Below are 23,899 nucleotides of genomic sequence, written 5' to 3' on the forward strand. Positions count from 1 at the left end.
GTGATAAGTATTATCACTAGTTCACTGGGTTCCTTTCAGCACCTACAATGAACAGAGAGGGCCAATTGCGGTGGCTCACGCCTGTAATCCCAGCACTTTGGGAGGGCAAGGCAGGCGGATCACCTGAGGTCAGCAGTTCAAGACCAGCCTGGCCAAAATGGTGAAACCCCGTCTCTACTAAAAATACAAAAAATTAGCCAGGCATGGTGGTGGGCACCTGTAGTCCCAGCTACTTGGGAGGCTGAGGCATGAGAATCGCTTGAACCCGGGGGGTAGAGGTTGCAGTGAGCTGAGATAGCACCACTGTATTGCAGCCTGGGTGACAAAGTGAGACTCTGTCTCAATAACAACAACAACAACAAAACACACACACACACACACACACACACACACACACACACACAGAGGGATCTGAAGCCAGAGAAGTTCAGTTACTTACCTAAGGGCACACAGCTGATACATTTCAGGGCTGGGATTCAGATTCAAGACTTCTGACTCCAGAGCCCTACCGTTCAACCAGGAAGTACCTTATACAGTCTTTTCCACAGATGGTTTCTTCCTCACTGGGGGAGAGATTCAAATCATCAGCTCATCTTGTCCTACGACAAGTGGCTTTTTCTAGGTTTATTTGGGACAAATGCATAAACTAAAAGCTATGCAAGAATATCAGCAAGGGAAATAATGAATGAGAGCTAGGTATATTGCTCCATTCTGCATCTCCAGAAAGGGTTAACTTTTGGCAATTTAGCTGAAATGTGGGAGAACAGATGTGTAATACTTTATATCAACAAATACTTATTTAGTGACATCGCCAGAAACAAAGATGGCTTCTGGCATTTCACACCTAGCCTTCGGGAAGGCCTGTTAGACTTGATTTTCCTCTCTGCCTTGGAGAGACACGAAGTTGCTAAGCTACCATGGGGAAGGCAACTTCTGCTGTAATTGCTTTCCCAGTTTTGGTGCTGCCCTAGAATCTTTGGTTCTCCACTTTTGCTGAGTCATCTTCACACCGGCACCTAGAACAATGACAACGAACTGTAAAAGCATGTCACTGGGTACGTCATGACCATCCACCAAAGTCTAATTAGCTGGTGCTTTCACATGGGAGAGTACTTACTGTCTATAGCCACTGCGTTCTTGTAAAAATAGGCTAGAATTACTCCCTCGCTCTTTCTGAAGGAAACAGGGAGAGGGTTAGGGTTATTGTGTTGAAAGAGAACAGGACAATCACAGCCACAAAATCAAATCACAAGCAAAACCTCGTTGATACAACTCTATTTGGGGTTTTTTGTTTGCTTTTTAAACTTTTTATTTTAAATATTATTATGTAGTGGTTTTGAGTTTTTAAATTTAATTAATTAATTTATTTATTTATTTTGAGACAGGGTCTCACTCTGTTGCCCAGGCTGGAGTGCAATGGCATGATCTTGGCTCACTGCAACCTTCGCCTCCCAGGTTCAACCAATTCTCCTGCCTCAGCCTCCCCTGTAGCTGGGATTACAGGCATCTGCCACCATGCCCGGCTAATTTTTTGTATTTTTAATAGAGACAGAGTTTCGCCATGTTGGCCAGGCTGGTCTTGAACCCCTGACCTCAAGTGATCTGCCCGCGTCGGCCTCTGAAGATGCTGGCATTACAGGCGTGAGCCACCGCACCCAGCAGATCACCATGATAAGGATACAGAACAATTCCATCACTCCCTAAAAACTCCCTCCTGTTATCCCTTTATACTCACCTAGCCCTAGCTTCCGAAAACCACTAACCTGTTCTTTCTTCCTATAGTTTTGTCTTTGAGAATGTCATGTGAACGGAGTCTGACAGCCTCTAATCTTGAACACTGGCTTCTTTCAGTTAGCATAATGCCTTTCTGATTTATCCAAGTTGTTGCAGGTATCAATACTTCCCTTTCTGGCTGGGCACGGTGGCTCATGCCTGTAATTCCAGCACTTTGGGAGGTGAGTCAGGGGGATCACTTGAGGTCAGGAGTTCGAGACCAGCCTGGCCAACGTGGTGAAACCCGGTCTCTACTAAAAATACAAAAATTAGCTGGGCATGGTGGCACACACCTGTAATCCCAGCTCCTTGGGAGGCTGAGGCAGGAGAATCACTAGAACCCGGGAGGCAGAGGTTGCAGTGAGCTGAGAGCACACTACTGCACTCCAGCATGGGCGACAGAACAAACCTCTGTCTCAAAAAAAAAAAACAAACTTTCTTTCATTTTATTGCTAAATAAATTTTTTTGGTTTTAAACTTTTTATTTTAACTATTATTATATAGTAATTTTGATTTTTTAAATTTTATTTATTGATTTATTTTGAGACAGGGTCTCATTCTGTCGCCCAGGCTGGAGTGCAGTGGCACGATCTCGGCTCCCTGCAACCTCGGCTTCCCAGCTTCAAGCAATTCTCCTGCCTCAGCCTCTGCAGTACCTGGGATTACAGGCACATGCCACCACGCCCGGCTAATATGATGGCCGATGAATGTATCATCATCCTTAACTTCTTAAAAGTTAATGTATTTATTAAATTGAGGTATAATTTATATACCGTAAAATTAACCACTTTACTTTGGTTTTGAAAAGAAGAAATGGATCACGTGATAATCCTCAGCCTATAAAAAGATAACCTTTAAGCTGGAAACAGATTTCTGAACATGCCATGTTTGTCTAACTTTCTCTGGCTTCCTGCCCCTTGTTCTTCTGCCTTTGGAGAAAAAAAAATCAAATTATTTCTATATTTGGAGAATTGTTCAGTACAAGTTCCTTCTCCATCTGCTTGCACTGATGTTATTAACTGATGTTATTAACAAATGTTCACTCTTTTCTATTGATTTCATATTGGCTCTCTAACATTCTACATAGTTTTCTTATTAATTAATTTTTTAAAGATAGGAATACTCATATTTTGCACAAAACACAAAGTGAAATACTGGAAATACTGAGGTAAGTCTCCCTTACCCTCTCTCTTCTAGCAACTCAGTTCCTTTCTGAGGCCAAAATTTTCTCAACATTCTTAGGCATCATTAGAGAGCTATCCTATTAATTTACTAATATAAACATATACCAATGTATACAAATATATGTATATAAACATATACAGAAGTATACAAATATATGTGTATATGTGCATACAAAATATAGATAGGTGCATAATAAAATAAATGCATATACATACATACACATATACCTTTTCCCACACACAAATGAGGGCATATTCTACCGAATGTTCTATGCTTTACTTTTTTCTGTTAATAATAACCCTATTCTTGGGATTCTTTCCAGAAAAGTACATTTATAGGAATCTATTGTGTCCATTTTACTATATTTTAAAAGTATATCATAATTTACTTAAAACCATCCCATTACTGGCCGGGTGCGGTGGCTCACACCTGTAATCCCAGCACTTTGGGAGGCCGAGGCAGGCGAATCACGAGGTCAGCAGTTCGAGACCAGCCTGGCCAATATGGTGAAACCCCGTCTCTACTAAAAATACAAAGATTAGCCAGGCATGGTAGCGGGCGCCTGTAATCCCAGCTACTCCAGAGGCCGAGGCAGGAGAATCACTTGAACCCAGGAGGCGGAGGGTGCAGTGAGCTGAGACCGCGCCATTGTACTGCAGCCTGGGTGACAGAGGGAGACTCCATCTCAAAAAAAAAAAAATCCCATTACTGTTATGTACATTGCTTCCAAACTCTGCCCTTACAATGTCTTTTTTCTTTTTTTCTTTTGAGATAGAGTCTAAGTCTGTCGCCCAGGCTAGAGGGCAAAGGTATGAGCTCAGCTCACTGCAATTTCCACCTCCCAGGTTGAAGCGATTCTCTTGCCTCACTCTCCTGAATAGCTGGGATTACAGGTATGTGCCACCACGCCCGACTAATTTTTGTATTTTTAGCAGAGACGAGGTTTCACCATGTTGCCCAGGCTGGTCTGGAACTTCTGACCTCAAGTGATCTGCCCACCTCGGCCTCCCAAAGTGCTGAAATTACAGGTGTGTGCCACCACGCCCGGCCTGCTGCCCTTATAATGAATACGCAATTTTACTTAAACCGTTTCACACATGTGAAACCAACTCTGTAGGACAATTGCTTATAAGCGGAATTTTTGATCAAAAAGTATGTACGTTTCTGCTTTTGAAGGGTATTGCCAAATTATCCTTCAGGGAAATTGCATCAATGTGCACTCTGTTAGCAATGGAGCACAGAGTTTCTACATAGTCTATGTATACTTAGTAACTATTGTAACATAGTTTCAGACTAATGAATAATAAATATTCAATGATTAATATCAGGAAATTAGCATTAATGGTTTCTCAATCTTTATTTTCACATTAACATTTTTGAAGAGTGTTGGCCAGTTACGTCAAAGAATAGCCTTCAATTTGGGCCTGTTGTTTTCTGTAAAACAAAAAACCAGAGGGGGCGGGGCAGCATAAAAAAACAAAACAAAGAAACAAAAAAACAACAAACAGCCAACTGCAGGTGGGAGGCGGTGGCTCACGCCTGTAATCCCAGCACTTTGGGAGGCCGAGGCGGGCGGATCACCTGAGGTTGGGAGGTTGAGACCAGCCTGACCAACATGGAGAAACCCTGTCTCTACTAAAATGCAAAATTAGCTGGGCGTGGCGGCACATGCCTGTAATCCTAACTACTCAGGAGGCCGAGGCAGGAGAATCACTTGAACCTGGGAGGCAGAGGTTGCAGTGAGCCGAGATTGTGCCACTGCACTCCAGCCTTGGCAACAGAGTGAAATCCGTCTCAAAAAAAAAAAAGAGAGAGAGAGAGAGAAAGAAAGAAAGAGAGAGTGAACGAGGACAAACAACTGTGCATGTGTATTTCCAGACCATTTTCAATTGGAATAAAAAATCCGACCTTTTCTGAATCCAAAGCCCTTCTTGATAATGAATATTCACTGTCGCCCTCCATATGCAAATAGCAAAGTTATATGATTATATGTACACTATAAAACAAAATTACCCTTCAAATTTTTTATTATTTTATTTATGTATTTATTTATTTATAGAGACAGGGTCTCACTATGTTGCCCAGGTTGGTCTCCAACTTCTGGGCTCAAGCAAGCCTCGCACCTCAGCCTCCCAGAATGCTAGAATTACATGTGTGAGCCACCACACCTGGCCTTGATGTTTTGATATATGTATCAAAACATATTGATACATATATCAATATGTGATTGTAAAATAATCACCACAAAATTAATGGACATATCCATCACCTCACATAGTTACCATTTTCATGGCTCACTCTGCAGCCTCAACTTCCTGCACTCGGGTGATCCTCCCACCTCAGCCTCCCGAGTAACTGGAAGCATACATGCATGTCTCCCATCCTGGCTAATTTTCTAATTTTTGTAGAGATGGGTTTTCGCCATGTTGCCCAGGCTGGTCTCCAACTCCTAGGCTCCAGAGATCTGCCCTCCTCAGCCTCCCAAAGTGCTGGGATTACAGGTGGGATCCACTGTGCCCAGCTTCTTTTTTATTCTTGTTTTTACTTTGCATTCTGTTTCCTTTTGGATATTTCTTCTTTCTTTTCTTTTCTTCTTTTTTTTTTGAGATGGAGTCTCGCTCTGTCGCCCATGCTGGAGTGCAGTAGCATGATCTCGGCTTACTGCAACCTCCGTCTCACAGGTTCAAGCGATTCTCTGGCCTCAGCCTCCTAAGTAGCTGGGATTACAGGCACGGGCCAACATGCCCAGCTAATATTTTTGTATTTTTAGTAGAGAAGAGGTTTCACCATTTTGGCCTGGCTGGTCTCAAACTCCTGAGGTCGTGATCTGCCCACCTCAGCCTCCCGAAGTGCTGGGATTACAGGCTTGAGCCACTGCGCCCGGCCTCTTCTTTCTTTTCTAACTTCTTGAATTGTATATTAAATGCTTAATTGACTTATCCTTAATATTTCTTTTTGGTGTAAACACATTTTAAGGCTCTATCACTCAAGATGAAACTTTAGCTGAGGGAGGCATAAAAGCAGATTTCCTGGGTCTGGATCCCAGCTCTTCACTTACTAGCTACAAGACCTTGGGCAAGTTATTTCATTGCTCTGTGCCTTGGTTTTTCCTTCTTGTTCAAATCACTTATTCTTTGTCCTTATTATGTTTTAAATACTTCATCCATCATTATCTGATATGCATGTGTCAATTCTCCCAGTTTGAGAATTAACATATTCCAGGACATTTTTTCTTTTTTTAGTGCATACAAGTACATGATGATTCTATCCTCTTGGTGAACTGTTCCTTATCAGGGTGTTGTATCCTTCTTTATTTTCTTTATTTTTATTTTTTAAGACGGAGTCTCGCTCTGTTGCCCAGGCTGGAGCGCAGTGGCGCAATCTTGGCTCATTGCAACCTCCGCCTCCTGGGTTCAAACAATTCTCCTGCCTCAGCCTCCCAAGTAGCTGGGACTACAGGCACGGCTAATTTTTTGTATTTTTAGTAGAGACAGGGTTTCACCATATTAGCCAGGATGATCTCGATCTCTTGACCTTGTGATCTGCCCGCCTCGGCCTCCCAAAGTGCTGGGATTACAGGTGTGAGCCACCACACACGGCCCCCTCTTTATTCTTAATAATGCTTTTTTGTCTTAAATTGTATTTTTGCAAATATTAGCATTTTTATACCAGGTTTCTCTTGTTTGGAATACGTGTTGACAGGTTTACATTTTTTCGTATCTTCATTTTCAAAGACACCCAGCTAGTGTGTGGCAAAGCCAGTTTTATTCCTGCATCCCCTAACCCCCAGTCTATTATTCTTTTTTTCCTGTCTCAGTGTCTCAGGTCCACCTTCTTTCATGATTCAACATAAGTCACTCTTCACTTTGAGGCTCCCCCAGCAACTCAGTCTATCATGATTGCTTCCTCTTCTGAGTGCTCAATGTCCACAGTACCCATTCGGTCCTTAAAATCTTAAAAGTATGCTACCTTGGTTTTGTGTTGATATCTATCCTGGAAGTTCCTTGAAAGCTACAATATGAATTATATCTCTTCTGAAGACTGCTCCAAAATTACTTTACTAAGGGGGGCTAGTGGTACAATCTGATTGGGAAGGGAGTGCCTAGGGGACTTGTCTGGAAGCTGCATTTGCCTAGCAGACACTTCATTTTATTTGCAGTGATTGAGGGTGGGTGTTACAGAGTTTAGGAAGAGGTAAGCTAATGCCCCCGTATACCACTCTTTCAGCTGCCACCGACCTCTACCGGCTTGCCTACGATAGTGGTTTCCAACAAATTTAGCTGCTCTTCAAAATCACCAAGGGAGTAAGATTTTTTTAAGGACTTATTTTCAGATCTCCCTCCAGAGCCACTGAGTCAGAATCTCTTGAGTGGAGCTTGGGAACCTAGTGTTTAAGGAGCTCTGTTGAAATTCAAGACATCTAAGCACCTGGTCCGTAGGCAATAACTGCTTGTAAATACAGGATGGGTACCAAGTCGGGAAACAGAAAGCTTTAATTGACATTCTATAATAATATATAAGCAAGTGATATCTGTTTCCAAACTCCCATTGCTACAAATGGTTTCGTGTAAAATAAGCTCTATTCAATCCCATTTAGTAAGCATTTCTATATGAAAGAGGCATATAATAATAACAAAAGTAATATCTGACGTCCGCTGAGCACCTAATACACACCAGCACTTTGTCGAATGTTGTATGTACACTGTCTCATTTATTATTCACCAGGCTTCTCTGTGTGCTCTATAATCAGGGTCAACTTATCCATCAGGCTCACTAGGCGCTATGTCAAGGGTCCATGATACTATTAGGGCCTCATGAAAATGTTTTTGTTTATTTTAGCATCAGAAAGGAAAAAAAAAGAACAGAATCCCTGTTGAATTATATTAGCCTTTTTACCAACACAGTCACAAAATATAGTTGGTAATCATTTTCATGGAGAAAGGGGCCTATGAAGGCAAAAGTGCCTTGGGCCTCTGAAAGTCATAATGCAAGCTTCACCATAATCATTCCCATTTAACAGCTGAGGAAGCTGAAGATCAATGAAGATGAAAATCTAAACTTGCCCAAAAGCCACATCTCTAGGAAACGGCAGAAGTGATCTTTGGACACAGGTCTGTGGGACTCTACTGATGACCCTTTCAACCACCACACTATATACTGCACAGCATTATTTAGCAAAGAAGCTCATACTAAGTTGAGAAAACAGGTTTGTTGTACATTAACCAGTTAGAAAATCCTTCAAGAAAAGAATATAAATTAATGTCTAAATTCAGGGACAGACCCAGATTGCGTGGGGCCTGAGGCTTTTACAATTTAAATGATCTTCTTAAGACAATACAAAATTATAAATAAAAATTAGGTGCACAGTCTTGGAGGGGACTGTCCAAGTTAAGGGGCCCTCAAGGGTAAGCCTCCTTAGCAACATGGCCCATCCGCCCTTGCCTAAATGTCTTTGGCTCTAAAGAAAGCCAGGGTAGGAATCGGTGCAAACCAGGGCATATCAGCAAAGGACTCAAGGAGGAAGTGGGACTTTGCAGTATGGCTGTGAGTTGGGCACCCTGAGTGCAAACCCTGGGGGCCAAGTGTGAGCATAACATGTTTAGAGGAAAGCAGAGAACTCACCCAACTGAACCTACTGTGTCCGGGGTAGGGAGAGGATCCAGGGTTCCCTGAGGAAAGTGAGGCCTGTTTTGTTTAATTCATTAATTTATTTATTTTTAAGACAGGGTCTCACTCTTTCACCTGGCTGGGTGCAGTGGGGCAATCATGGCTCACTGCAGCCTTGACCTCCCAGGCTCAAACAATCCTCCCACCTCAGCCTACTAAGTAGTTGGGAACTACAAACGGCTAGTTTTGTTTTTTGTTTTCAATTTATTTTTTGGTAGAGATGGAGCGGGGAGGAATTCTCCCTGTGTTGCCCAGGCTGGCCTTGAACTCCTGGACTCAAGCAGTCCTCCAGCCTTGGCCTCCCAAAGTGCTGGAATTACAGGTGTGAGCACTGTGCCTGTTTTAAATACCAGGATGGAGGCCAGTGGGAATCCTTATACTTATTCCTGGGTCTTATGTCGTTACCTAATAGTAGGGCAGGACCCTTGGGAGGGTCAGGAAGAGTCAAAGAGGTCTAGTTGGAGGGATTAATCTGAGTGTGTTTTAATAAGCACCTGAAATTATGGTTGGCTGGGAGGAGGGAAGAGAAAAAAAATGAGTAAGCATCAAAAAGGCTCAATCAAGTAGATAGTGAGGACTACAGGGGAAGAAGAGTCAGCGATCATTTACACATTTCGAGCATGGATCACTGAAGGAACGGTGTGAGATTGCCAGAAATGTAGAGACCGGTTACATTTGGTTCTAGAGAAGTTAAATCCAACAAAATAATCACAACAGAGAGGCATCCTGAACTAACTTGACCAGACCCGCTGGCCTTAGCGTTTGCTGTTGTTTTCCAGTTGCCAATGCCCCATCTGATTGACACTTGTTTTTCTCAGTTGTGTTAACAGCATTAAGACATTACAGTCAAGGTCGGCCTCCTCTTCTTTCTGGCTAGGAAGCTGTGGTGTTATTTTATACACACACACACACACACACACACACACACACACACACACATTTCCGTCCACAGTTCCTGGACCATATCTCCCAGAGCCCTCGTTACAACCTTTCGTTATAACATTGGGTGTGTTAGGCCTCAGGAGCAGATTCAGAAAACAGAATCTCTCTGACCTTTTCCTGCCCTTCTTTCACCTTCCGGAAGGCAGGAGTCTAGTGTTACCCCACCTTTCTGACTACGGGTCTTAAGATCCTCTCCAGAGATGCTCCTGCCCTATAAGCCGGGGGAAGAAATGCTGATATCATGAATCTTCCACAAAAACCCAAGAGGACTGGATTCAGGGAGCTTCCAGATAGCTGAACACACGGAGGTTCCTGGACGGTGACCGCCAAGGGAGGGGATGGGAGTTCCGCGCCTCTTCCCCCATACCTCACCCTATGCATCTCTCCGTCTCTATCCTTTGTAATGCCCTTTATAACCAACCAGTAAACGTAAGTGTTTTCCTGAGTTCTGTGAGCTGCTCTAGCAAATTAACCGAACACAAAGAGAAGGTGTAGGAACCCCAGCTTGAAGCTGGGTGGTCGGAAGTCCCAGAGGCCCACATCTGCAATGGGTGTCTGTGGAATGGGCAGTTCTGGGGACTAAGCCCCAAGCCGATAGAATCTGATGCTATCTCCAGGTAGATAGTGTCGGAACTGAATTGCAGGACATCCAGCTGGTGTCTGCTGCTGTGTGAGTGGGGAAATTCCCCACATATTTAGGCAAAGAAGTCTTCTTCTGTGTTGTTGATTGCTGCTGTGGTGGTGTGAGGGCCAAGAGAAAACTGGGTTTGAGAGTATTTTTCGAAACAGAAGCACTTTGCCTTTAACGTGGCTTTTGTTAAACACCATCATTAGAAGATTAGTTATAATTCAACTCCCAGAGTTACAACCCTCTCCACTGCCTTTCCAGGTGAGCGGCCAGAGGACTAGTCGCAACGAAAATAGAAAGAGGAGAAGGGATTCAAGAGGGCATTACAGAGGTATAAAAATCAGAGGCCGGGAGCAGTGGCTTACGCCTGTAATCTCAGCACTTTGGGAGGCCGTGGTAGGCAGATCACCTGAGGTCAGGAGTTCGAGACCAGCCTGGCTAACATGGTGAAACCCTGTCTCTACTAAAAATACCAAAAATTAGCCGGGTGTAGTGGCGGGTGCCTGTAATCCCAGCTCCTCAGGAGGCTGAGACAGGAGAATCGCTTGAACCTGGGAGGCAGAGGTTGCAGTAAGCCGGGATCGTGCCACTGCACTCCAGCCTGGGTGACAAGAGCGAAACTCCACCTCAAAAAAAATATATATATATAAATAAATAAAAAATCAAGGAATTATACAGAAATGGTGAAAGAAAGGAAAAAGGTTAGCTTGGTGAACAAAGTGCAAAGAAGTCAGCAAAATGAGGACGAGGCTCAAAACCAGAACTTGCTTTTTGGGATATAAATTTCTCTGTAAGGAATCCTCTCCTCGCGCCCCCCACAGGAAGTGGGGAACATCTTTCCTTTACCCCCTGTGACTCCCCAGGTTGCAGTCAGTGCTTCCCATTGCAGAGCCTACCAGGTTACCAGAGACCAAGGGAGCTGGGAAATGCTAGTTCCTTTTTATAGAGGAAGAGTAAAGAAGAGTTAACACACAGAGGGCTTAACTATCCTTTTGCTCCTGATTTGTAACTTTATTATATTGTGATCAGGGAATATGGTCTATATAATAATGACTGTGTTGTTTGTTGACTCACTTTGAGACATAAGACATAGTCAATTTCTGTAAACTTTTTTTTTTTTTCAGATGGAGTCTTGCTTTGTCACCCAGGCTGGAATGCAGTGGTGCGATCTCGGCTCACTGCAATCTCCGCCTCCTGGGTTAAGCTATTCTCCTGTCTCAGCCTCCTGAGTAGCTGGGACTACAGGCATGTGCCACCATTCCTGGCTAATTTTTGTATTTTTAGTAGAGATGGGGTTTCACCATGTTGGCCAGGCTGGTCTCAAACTCCTGACCTCAAGTGATCCGCCTGCCTCGGCCTCCCAAAGTGCTGGGATTACAGGTGTGAGCCACCACATCCAGCCAATTTTTGTAAATGTTCTAAGTGTTGTTGTGTATTCTTTATTTGTGTGTGTGTGTGTGTGTGTGTAGTGTTCCACATATTTCCGTAAGATTTGGATCATTAATTGTGTTATTTGCACAATAAAAATAAATGTTTTTGAGTCATATGACTATTTTGTCTGCATGAAGTCAGTTTTTGAAAGAGGTTTTTACCAGCCAGCTACAGTGGCTCATGCCTGTAATCCCAGAACTTTGGGAGGCTGAGGCAGGTGGATCACCTGAGGTCAGGAGTTCGAGAACAGCCTGACCAACATGGAGAAACCCCGTCTCTACTAAAAATACAAAATTAGCCAGGCATGGTGGCACATGCCTGTAATCCCAGCTACTCAGGAAGCTGAGGCAGGGAAATCGCTTGAACCTGGGAGGCCGAGGTTGTGGTGAGCCCAGAGAGTGCCATTACACGCCAAGACACTCCAGCCTGGGCGAAAAGAGTGAAACTCCGTCTCAAAAAAAAAAAAGAGGTTTTTAAAAATCTCTCATTATGATTATGGATTTATCAAATTCATATGTCATTTATATGGAGAATAGTCTATAAAGGAACATTAATGGAAATAGTTGGAAGACTGGTGCAGTGGTCTGGGTGAGACATGGTGGTAGTTTGGCCTAAGATGGTAAGAATGTGGAGAGAACGGGAGAGAAAGCAATTAATCCTGATTCTTAGGTTTCTGTTGTGGACAAATGACTGCATGGTTGGTGGTACCAATTACCAAATGGCATGCCACTGAGCAATGTTTATCCTTGAGCACATTACATAAACTCTCTGGATTCTATTTTCTTATTTATTAAAATGGATATAACAATAGATTGTATTTCATAGTGTTATTGGGATGGTGAGAAGAGTTAATATATGTAAAGTGCTTAGCACAATGTCTAAGTCATTGTTCAATGTGTGCTTTTGTTATTACCAATTAGGATATAGTTAAAGGAGGGAAACTTTGGGTTTGAAGTGGGAAATGAAGTTTTTCTGCGGAGGCTATGACATGTGAGTTGTTTTATAAATTATCTTTCAGTAAAGAGGGTCTGAGTCATCTTCGCAAATGCTGCCAGGGCTGAAAGAGAATGGAAGTGAGAGAAGATCACTGGAAGGTCAAAGGCAACTTTCAAGAAGTAGCAGAATGCAGAAAAGATTTTCTTAAGGTTGGGAAGGTAAATTATGGTTTCAGGCCGAGAATGGGGAGACGTTTCACAAAGAGATGAAATAGCTGACTCTACTTACTTTCCTTTTTTTTTTTTTTTTCAGTGTCCCAGTGTGATTGATTCTGGGTACGATAGCCAGCCGTCCGCAAAACGCTGCAGGAGAGCACAACTCTGGGAAAAAATGACAGCCATTAACAGAGTAACAGGAACTTGCAGAACAACAGTAACTTACCTCGAGTGTGATTTATCATATGATTTTAGTAAACAGATTACGCTAGCGACAGTTGTTAAGAAGTCTGTTTTAAATTTTTGGTGCAAAAGGAAAAAGTGATTAACTTGACAAAGATTCATAAGCACATATGTTTCCAGCTCTGAGCTGTGGGGCAGAATGAAAACTGAAGTTGTGGATTCTATAGTATTCACTGCCTTGGCAGATTTCGATGTGAGATTATGCATGACTACACCCCTCCCACAAGTTTCCACAGGCTTAGGAATTTTCTTATTAAGGCTGTTATGCAACCTGCATTTTAGCAAGGGCATACAAACGCACGGAAAGAATATTCCCATACAGAAATCTTTTTTTTAACTTTTGTTTTTGTTTTTGAGACAGTCTCGCTCTGTCGCCCAGGCTGGAGTACAGTGGTGTGATCTCGGCTCACTGCCACCTCTGCCCCCAGGTTCAAGCTATTCTCATGCCTCAGCCTCCTGAGTAGCTGGGATTACAGGCATGTGCCACCACACCAGGCTAATTTTTGTATTTGTAGTAGAGACGGAGTTTCACCATGTTGGCTAGGCCGGTCTTGAAATCCTGACCTCAGCTGATCCACCCACCTTGGCCTCCCAAAGTGCTAGGATTACAGGCATGATCCACCGCGCCCGTCCCCCATATACAAATCTTGACTTATCTGTATGCCCCTTCACTGGGTTAGTGCTGAGTTGCTTTTTCTTTTCTGTATTTTTAAGGAGAAAGACATTGCTTTAAGCCTACTGTAATTGAAGCCATCTTTCATTAACCAGTTTTAGATCTATCACAAATAAATTATAAGCTAGATTCAGTTATGAAGCCATTAACACACTTCCCGTAAATAGCAAATGAAAAGCAAGCTTTGCGTAAAGGTAGGAGACTAACATACAATTCTATTTTGTTGACTTCTGGAAATCCCAGTAAAACTACCAGTAAATAGATATTTTAAGGCTTAAACCCAATAGATGGAGAGAGCTGAAGAAGGGAAAATTTTGGAAGCTGGAAAACAGATGAATACATAGTGATAAAATGAGCAGATTTGAGAAATTTAAATCCCACCAGGCAGAAGAGAAAACTAAAAACTAATCTGATTTATAGCATATCTGAAGACTTGGAAACTAATGGCAGCAGGTCCCTGAAGAAGTGAGGGTAAAAGGGATATGGACTAAATAAGGAGGATTGTTTGGAAGTATTCTTTAGGAGGAATTTGATTGGATCCCTAGCCTTCTCCCCAGATCTGTGTAGCATCCCAGAGACTGCACCTTCCTTAACTGGCAAAAGGGTGAAGTTTATTTCCAGAATGGGGTAAAATAGATGGTTCTACACTGGAAGAACATCAGTGCAGTTGAGTGTGAGAGAATTGTACTGAAAATAGTGGATTAAGTGAATTCATGCATATTAGCTTCTGGGATACCCAATACATATCCATCTTTTCCTTCTCTGGGCCAAGAACACTGAAAGTTAGACCTTCACCCTCCAGGCAGGACATGGAGTCTTCTCTGGGAAATATGCTTGGTCCATGATGAAAGACCTGACCTTGGAAGGATATTGACATCGGAAGTTCCCTCAGTAGACCCAACCCACTGTGATGCTCTTACAGTGAAACCCACATCAGACCAGCCCAGCTCTCATATTCTCAGGGCTTCCAGCCAGTGTTTCAGTATCTCACTCTTAAATATTATCAGATACAAAGATGATAAGATATGTGAGGAAAGCCTTTAACTTGGAAGATAGAAAATGAATAAAGAAAAAAAGTAATGTCAAGGAAATGAAGATAAAATAAAAGTCAAACATCTCACAAAGAGAAGCTACTATAACTACAAGACAAGAAAAGAATTCTATGCAAAAATAAATAAGCAAATAAATAAATGGAACAAAACACATACAGATCTTGAAAATTAAATACATAGCTGAAAGGAATATTTTATTTTCTTTCTTTGTTTCTTTTTTTGAGACAGGATCCTTCTTAGTCACCCAGGCTGGAGTGCAATGGCATAATCATAGCCCACTGCAGCCTGGACCTCCTGGGTTTAAGCAATCCTCCCACCTAAGCTCCCTGAGTAGCTGGGACTACAAGTGCATGCCACTATGCCTGCCTAATTTCTTTTACGTTTTGTAGAAATGAGTCTTACTATGTTGCCTTAGTTGGTGTCAAACTCCTGGGCTCAAGTGATCCTACAGCCACAGCCTCCCAAAGTGCTGGGATAATAGATGTGAGCCAATCCACCCAACTAGAAATTAATATTTTCAATAGAAAGGTCAGAATGTAAAGTTGAGAATTTTTCCAGCAAAAAGAAAAGGGAATGGAAAACAGGAGATACAAATGTCAGACAATTAGGAAACTGGTCAAGTGTGTTAGCATCTGATATGGTTTGGCTCTGTGTCCATACCCAAATCTCATCTTGTAGCTCCCATAATTCCCATGTGTTGTGGGAGGGACCCAGTGGGAGATGGCTGAATCATGGGGGTGGGTCTTTCTTGTGCTGTTCTTGTGACAGTGGATGGGTCTCATGAGATCTGATGGTTTTAAAAAACGAGAGTTTCTCTGCACAAGCTCTTTTTTTTGCCTGCTGCCATCCATGTAAGATGTGACTTGCTCCTCCTTACTTTCTGCCATGATTGTGAGGCCTCCTTAGCCATGTGGACTGTAAGCCCAATTAAACCTCTTTCTTTTGTAAATTGCCCAGTCTTGAGTATGTCTTTATCAGCAGCAGGAAAATGGACTAATAGAGCATCCAAAAGAAAAAAATGAAGAGAAGTTAATAATCTGAATTTCCAGACAGAAAAATTTATTAAGTGAATACAGTCTTAGGCTAATGCACACATTGTGAAATTTCAAACATTGAAGACAAAGAGAAGATCCTGCAAGATTGTAGAAAGGGGAAAAATATACAGGTCATATACACAGGATCAGAGATTTATGAGAATAAAAATGTTCCCCAAAACTTAGGGAAAGGCAGTTGTTCTGTAGTCATAATAAGAAGTAGCTATCAAAAACTGGTTTTAAACCCATGTAATCAATCAACACAATTCCCCTCAATGTACACACTTTTACAAACCAACACATCAGAATCAGGTCTTTGTTTCTGAAAAACAGCCAGTCATAGATGGACTCACTCCTGTAAAAACACCTTTGAGTGGTGAACAATCAACAAAGTTTCCCCTCCGCTAAGGAACTGTGATTCTGCAAATGATGACATCCTACTGAAGTCTCTGAACTCCCTGAACTCATGCTTCCTCAAAACCGTAGTAGCCTGCTCCACATGGAAAGACAGTTTCTGACCATCATAGCTCTCACTAGAGCAAGGAGTAAATTCAGCTTTGTCCTTTTATTTCAGATATTAAGTGGTGGTCTCATCATCTTTTGGCATAGACTTTTAACTTGTGAACAGGAGGACTGGCTACAAAGCAATGGAGAAAGGTTTTCAAAATGTTAAGAGAAAATAATTAACGATCTAAAATTCTACTTCCAACCAAACTAGCACTTAAACACAAGAATCGAAAAAAATTAAAAAAAAAAAAGACATTTTCAGACATGCAAGTTTTCATACAATTAATTTACTGCTCATGTACTCTTCCTTGGGAAGTCACTGAAGGAAATCAAGCAAGAGAAAAATGTGGATTACTAGAAACATGAGATCCAATACAGGAAAAAAAGCAGAGGACAGCCCCAGGATGATGGTAAAGAGAGATCCCAGCACGGTATCTGATTCATGCTGCAGCTTGTATCAATTACCTTGTGCTGCATAACAAACCAACTCAAATCCCAGTGGCTTAAAACAACCATCTATTTAGTTCACAATTTTGCTAGGCGGTTCTTCTGGCTGATCTTAGCTAGGCTCACTCATGCATCCGTGGTCAGTTGGCAGTTTAGCTGGGGCTGACTGGCTCCAGATGACCTCACTCAAATGCCTGACACGTGTCTTGGTGTTGGCTGCAGTGATGAGATGACTGGACTATGTTTCTCTCCTCATCAAGAAGGTGAGCCTAGTTCATCACATGACAGCGGGGGTCCAAGAGCCCAAACCACAAGGACTCTTCAAGCCTCTACTGTGTCATATTTCGTTGGTCAAAGCAAGTCACATGGTCAAGGTCAGAGCCAAAGTGGAAAGTATACTCAGAGTTACAGAGCAAAGGAACACAGACACAAGAAAGGGAATCATTGCTATTGTTGCTGTTGCTGGCCTCATTTTTTTTTTTTAAGTAAGGATAAGGTTTTGTTTTGTTGCCCAAGCTGGTCTCAAACTCCTGGGCTCAAGTGATTCACCCACCACGATCTCCCAACATGTTGGGGTTACAGATGTGCCCCACCGTATTTCATGTTTATTATTTTTTTCATTATTTCATATTTAGTTTTTTATTAGTTGTCTCCCCTAACAGAATGTAAAGTCCCATGTGGGCAGCCATATTTGCCCCCAGGGGCTGAAAACCGTTTCTTTAGAATAAATTAATGAAAACAAAAAATACACACAGAAAGGAAAAAAAAAAACACAACTCTTTATAGTGGCTGCTTTGAGAGAGGAATTGAGAATTTGAGTGTCAGGAGTGGAAGAGCAGGAGAAATGAACTGACTTTTACTTCTTTAGGTCCCCCTGTCTCCAATCCCTACAGCTCTCCGGGTCCAAGTGGTGGTCTCCACGGTGCTGCACACCCACAGAGATTCATGAGAGTGTCGAAGGGAAATGTGAGAACATCTATTTATCTCCTATTTACTTTCATGTCAGATGGGCAAAATGTTGACATCATGACAAGGTTTGAGGATGACACATCCCACACTTGAATGTGAACACCTAATCATCATGCTTATGAACTACAAAAGCATCAACATATTTATGTTTGCTTTCTTCCTAAGAGAAAAAAGGCATTATTTATATTTAATTTACAGATTTTTAGTACTTGCTTATAATTTATAAATTATATTCTAGATTGCATGCTCAGTGATTTTGCTGACAAGAGTATGGAATCAAAGACATTTGGTCTGAAGAAGTTTAGTTACAGACTAATAGCCCATAGGTCTTGTAAATGGTGAACGTGTTTGACTTGTCTTGTACTGTTTTAAAATGATTTGAATAAAATCCAGAGATTTCACATAAAATTCCAGATTTCTGGCTGTTTTTTTTGTTTTGTTTTTTTGTTTGTTTGTTTTTGAGACGGAGTTTCGCTCTGTCGCCCAGGCTGGAGTGCAGTGGCATGATCTCGGCTCACTGCAAGCTCTGTCTCCTGGGTTCACGCCATTCTCCTGCCTCAGCCTCCCGAGTAGCTGGGACTACAGGTGCCCGCCACTACATCCGGCTAATTTTTTGTATTTTTAGTAAAGATGGGGTTTGACCGTGTTAGCCAGGATGGTCTTGATCTCCTGACCTTGTGATCCGCCTGCCTCTGCCTCCCAGAGTGCTGGGATTACAGGCGTGAGCCACTTCTGGCTTTTTGAGACACTAGAGGAGCTGGCATTACTGGACCTGTGATGTGCTGGAGCTGGTGAGCATGTGAACGTTCAGAGGTGTGTGGGTGTGTGTGTGTGTGTACGTGTACTCTTGTGCACCAAGGTCTTCCTAATGGCTTCCTGTGGGTTCTCCTATTCAGTTCACTTCACTCATTTATCAGCCTGGCCTTGCAGACATTTTAGTTTCTGGCCCTTTTCTGACAGTTTCTCAACATCAGCCAAATCATTGTGCCTGCTCGCAGGGAAAGTGATGAGATTTGCTAATAATGTAATTTTTTTTTTCAAAAAAAAATGATTGATTTCTGAGCTACTGCTACCCTAACACTACACTTACTCACTTTCAATCCTGGTGAGTAAGAATAATAGGGCATGTGTTGACACACCAGAAACCAGGCTTAAAAGGGGAGTGTGTCCTTGTGAATCACCATTACTCAGGTGTGTTCTGGCTGAAAGCAGGCTGACAACCACTGATCTGCAGTCCACAGTTTTGTACCTTGATATTCTAATTATGTGTAGTCCTCCTTTGTTACATATGTAACTATAGCTTCACAGGAACTTCTTGCAGGTACTGCTTTGTCACATATATCACCATGGTTTGCATAGTGAAATATAGAGAGATGGTAAAGGAATACACACACAGATGTATGTACATAGAGTAAAAGCAGGAAGAGAATGTCTCATTTTTGTTTTGTGGTCTGTCTTTAATATCATTTTCTCATTCAATCCTCATAATAGTCATATATGGGTAGTTTTTTTCTTTTTATCTTAATTTTAGAGATGAGAAAATGATGCTTAGAAAAGTGAAATAAGGGCCGGGCATGGTGGCTCACGCCTGTAATCCCAGCACTTTGGGAGGCTGAGGTGGGCGGATCACAAGGTCAGGAGTCTGAGACCAGCCTGGCCAATATAGTGAGACCCGTTTCTACTGAAAAATACAAAAATTAGCTGGGCGTGGTGGCGCGCTCCTGTAGTCCCAGCTACTCAGGAGACTGAGGCAGGAGAATCACTTGAACCCAGGAGGCGGAGGTTGCAGTGAGCCGAGATCGCGCCACTGTACTCCAGCCTGGGAGACAGAGTGAGACTCCATCTCAAAAAAAAAAAAAAAAAGAAAAAGAAAAGAAAAAAAAGAAAAGTGAAATTAGTATTCCAAAGCCCCATAACTACTAAATGGCAAATCCAAGATTCAAACCCAGGTTGAATTCCAAAGGCAATGGTCTTTACTAAGTAGTATCCCCTACATTCCAAAAAACAAAAAACAAAAAATCTCTTAACAAGATATTGAAATTTATCCAATAATATATTTCCAACAAATGATTTGTCACTGAAAATAAACTATAAAATCAATATATTCTGCTACAGCCAATGGAGAAGTTAAAGATGTCTTCAGCCACATTAATAGAGGGAAAACTACAAAGGGTGCCCCAGAGCAGAATTCAGTGCAGGTTTAAGTACACGGCCAAAAAAAGCTAAAACCTTAACATTTAAAAATTTTTATCAGAGGTTAGAGATAACCTTGAAAAATAATAGACCATTTACTTGTTTCAAAAATGACAGATTGGTTCTTGGCCGCAACTTCTATTTACCAGAGACAAAAAGTAGAGACTAAAAGAATGTTTTTAAATACAAGCTCAAAACTCCAGTTTCCTTCATTCAGTAGGAGGCTTCCCAATATGACCAAGTGGCACTGTTGGGCAAAAGAGACATAAACAGTTTAAAGCCTCAGGCTCCCTCACAAGAAGTTTATCATTCACTAGAGGAGCGGAGGAGTCTACCTCTGGGTGCAAGAAAGTACTAAGTCAAGTGAGGCCCCATTCCAAAGGGTCCTGACAGCCAGGCAGAGAATTTTGGACTGACAGCTGTCAAAAAGGGAGTCTGGGGCAGCAAAGCGTTAAGAGGCCACTCTGTGCCCAGGCTGCATTAAACTCGGCGTGTGTACTACTGAGAAAAAGAGATGTGGTAACCAGAGGCTTTCACAATGAGATGAGATAAGGTAAGAGGCTAAAATAAGTTAATCGAAATGGTTCTGAACATGATAAGATGTAGGGTTTAGATGACAGAGGGTGAGGCAGCTGCTGAAAAGGAAGAGATGTACATATTTCTCCAGCAGAAACAGGTTATGCAGTCCAGGGCAGCTTGTACAATGGAAGGAAAATATGTTAATTAGATGGAAAGTGGACTGTCTACTATGGGTGTGTGTGTGTTGGGGAGCAGAATTATAAGTGAAAAATCGAAGATGAACTCCTAAGCAGAGCTTTCATGGGGTGATATAAGGGAGGTTTTGGGTTTTTTTTTTTTTTTTTTTTTTTTTGAGATGGTATCTCGCTCTGTCTGTCGCCCAGGCTGGAGTGCAGTGGCACGATCTCGGCTCACTGCAAGCTCCGCCTCCCAGGTTCATGTCATTCTCCTGCCTCAGCCTCCCGAGTAGCTAGGACTACAGGCTCCCGCCACCACGCCTGGCTAATTTTTTGTATTTTTAGCAGAGATGGGGTTTCACCATGTTAGCCAGGATGGTCTCGATCTCCTGACCTCGTGATCCACCCGCCTCGGCCTCCCAAAGTGCTAGGGAGCCGAGGCATGAGACACTGTGCCCGGCCGGGAGGTTTTTTAGCTTACTTTTACAATTTTTCTATTTTTTTCTAATTGAATAACTAATACATGAATATATTTTCCTTGAAAAAGTTACAAAATTTATAGGTCAAAATGAAGTCCCCTTTGACCATCTCTCAACTCTACCCTGCCAAATCCCAACACCCTCTCCAGTGTATCTTTTTTGGAAATCTGGAGTACAAGCATATGTAGTATTTCAGCATGATGAACAAAATTAAAAAAAAAAAAAAACAATAAAAAAACAACAGGAAAAGGAAAGCTTGCAGTAATCATAACACTAACACCCTTTTGTTCAGCACGGGCTGTGTTAGATGGTTACAGATAAGCTATTAGCTCATTCAGCAAATGTGCTGTGAGCAACTACAAAGTACCAGGAGCTGGGAATACAACAATGACCTCGCGGCGAGCATAACCACTTCCAAGGTTGGCATCATTTCCCACAATATACTGGTAAGGAAAGTGAGACTCAGAAAAATTACACAACTCACCCAAGGTTACTGCAAGTTGAGCGGTAGTGCTGGGATTCAAATTCTGGCCCTCCTTCTACAACTGTCTTCAAAGCCTGGCTCTCCTTCTACAACTATCTGATGGTTTTTAAACCATTTGTTACAAAAGCGGAAGTCTTTTAAAATTTTTTAATGAAAATATAATAAAATTACTATATTGTAGTTCAATATAGAGAAAACAAACGTAAAAGTGGATGTGCTCTGGTTCATTTGAAGTGGCCTACGCAGAAAGATGATTTTGTTTTTATCAAGAGGACGGGAAGAGATCACTTATATGAAATACCCCAAAGGCCCAAGTCTTCTATTGCCAAACAGCTTTAGGTGTAACTACCAGGCATCCTTGGTAGAGATCATCAGGGCCAATGAATTACATACTGGGCAATGCCTGGGAATTACAGATTCCAGTCTTCCTCCCACTACTTGTGACCCTCCATTGCTAATTTTGAATTCAATGGGATTCAGAGATCCATTGTAAAAGGGTAGTTAAAAGCTACCCTTTGGTGACTCTGATGATCAACCAGGTTTGAGAAGTAATTCTAGTACAACTTGTTGTTTTGCTTAATTCATCTCCTTTAGGGATCCTGCTTTGCCACCCCATCCTCCACCCTCTCTTCCGATCTAGAAACAACTGACGAGACTTGTGCCGTAGGGACACTGTGTGGCATGCCCAGCACTTGTGGATTACCATCCTGGAATGCCTTGGTTTCCTTCCTTCTGCTCTGATTTTTTATTTCTACTCACCCTTCAGTTATGAACCACATAATCCTTTCTAGAATGATACAGGTCTGGTTATTCCTGGCCCTAGTCTAATCATTGCTTCCTAATTACTGCTTTAACGTCACATTTATCGTTGGTGAAGTTTTAAATTCCCTCCCATGTAATACCGAGGATATTTCATGCGGCATCTACACTTTTTTCCTGATGGTGTGTCCTAGTAGGACTCCATGTGCCTCTGCTGCATGAATCTTCCAAGATCAATCCCAGCTTCTGTACTCAGGACACTACTGTTTATTGCAGCAATCATTTTTATAATATCCCCCAATGAGCAGTTATTCAATGTCTGCTTATTTCCAATAATAGAAAACTCTTTTTATTAAAGAGCCTGTTCTGCTGTTGAAGAAGAGGAACTGCTTTAAAGAAAGATTCCACCAGATCTTGAGCGAAACCTAGCTTTTCTGTACTTTCTGCCCATTGGTTCTTCCCTCCTGAACAGTGGTTCTCAATGTGGTTCAGCCCCAGCAGCAACAGCTTCACCTGGGAACTTGTTAGGGATACAGCCCCCGAGGGATCTGATGGACTCAACTTTGAGACCCTCTGCATTAGAAAGCAAAGCTTCTTCTAGACCACTGGTCTGGATACTTTTAGCCTGGCCTGGAGTTTGGGATCACAATGAGGCTACATGTGTTGTTGGCTCAATCCCCAAAAGACACTTTAGTTTTCCAATGCAGTTTATCTCTTGGTCTAAGGGCATAATATTGATTGTAGCCTTTGGAGGGGGTGGAAACAAGTGAAGCTTTCAGTTTTGTGTTTCTGACCATGTTTAGGCTTTCCTGGGGACAAAATACTCTTTAGGCTTTTTGACACCATTGACCAGGCACAAAAAGCAGTCAATATATTTCCAGCATAAACACAGAATACTAGTTTTTGATACACAGTGTGTCTTGTATATATTTAACAGATAGATGGTTTGGAATACCTGGGAGCTATGAGGGTCAGTTTTGGTCAACATCAGGGGTGGTTAATCAAAAGGACTTCATGAGGGCTGTGAGAATTATGGTGAACTTTGATAGATGGAAGTAATGCAATTAGGTTATTAATTAGTTATGCTGGAGTTAATCAAAAGAGAGATAATCCTAGGTGAGCCTAACTTTTAGAAGATAACGTTTGGCCAGGCACGGTGGCTCACACCTGTAATCCCAGCACTTTCGGAGGCCAGGGCAGGAGGATTGCTTGAGCCCAGGAGCTCAAGACCAGCATGGGCAAAATAGAGAGACTCCATCTCTACAAAAAAAATATTTAAAAATTAGCAGGGTGTGGCAGTGTGTGCCTCTAGTCCCAGCTACTAAGAGGCTGAGGTGGGAGGATTGCTTGAGCCTGGTAGGTCAAGGCAGCAGTGAGCTGTGATTGTACTACTGCACTCCAGCCTGGACAACAGAGTGAGACTCTGTCTCAAAAAAATAAAAATAAAAAAGAAGAAGGTAACTTTCTTGAAGGTGAAGACTCAGGGAGATTCTGCTGGCATAGAAGAAATCACACAGTCCTTCAGAAGAGGTATGGGGAGCTGCAGGAGCCACTTGGTAAGAAGCTGAGGGTGACCTCTGAGAGTTG

The 23,899-nt window shown here is 42.2% G+C and overlaps 1 non-coding gene across 1 annotated transcript; it reads right to left on the reverse strand.

Annotated features, from left to right (window-relative positions):
- Window positions 1–17,733: 17,733 nt before the first annotated feature.
- LOC112439207 (small nucleolar RNA U13) lies at window positions 17,734–17,837 on the reverse strand. The gene has a single exon (XR_003027504.2). It is a non-coding gene; the product is annotated as a small nucleolar RNA U13 (small nucleolar RNA).
- Window positions 17,838–23,899: the final 6,062 nt, after the last annotated feature.

This window comes from Pan paniscus, chromosome 13 (assembly GCF_029289425.2).
Source record: "Pan paniscus chromosome 13, NHGRI_mPanPan1-v2.0_pri, whole genome shotgun sequence".
NCBI lineage: Eukaryota > Metazoa > Chordata > Mammalia > Primates > Hominidae > Pan > Pan paniscus.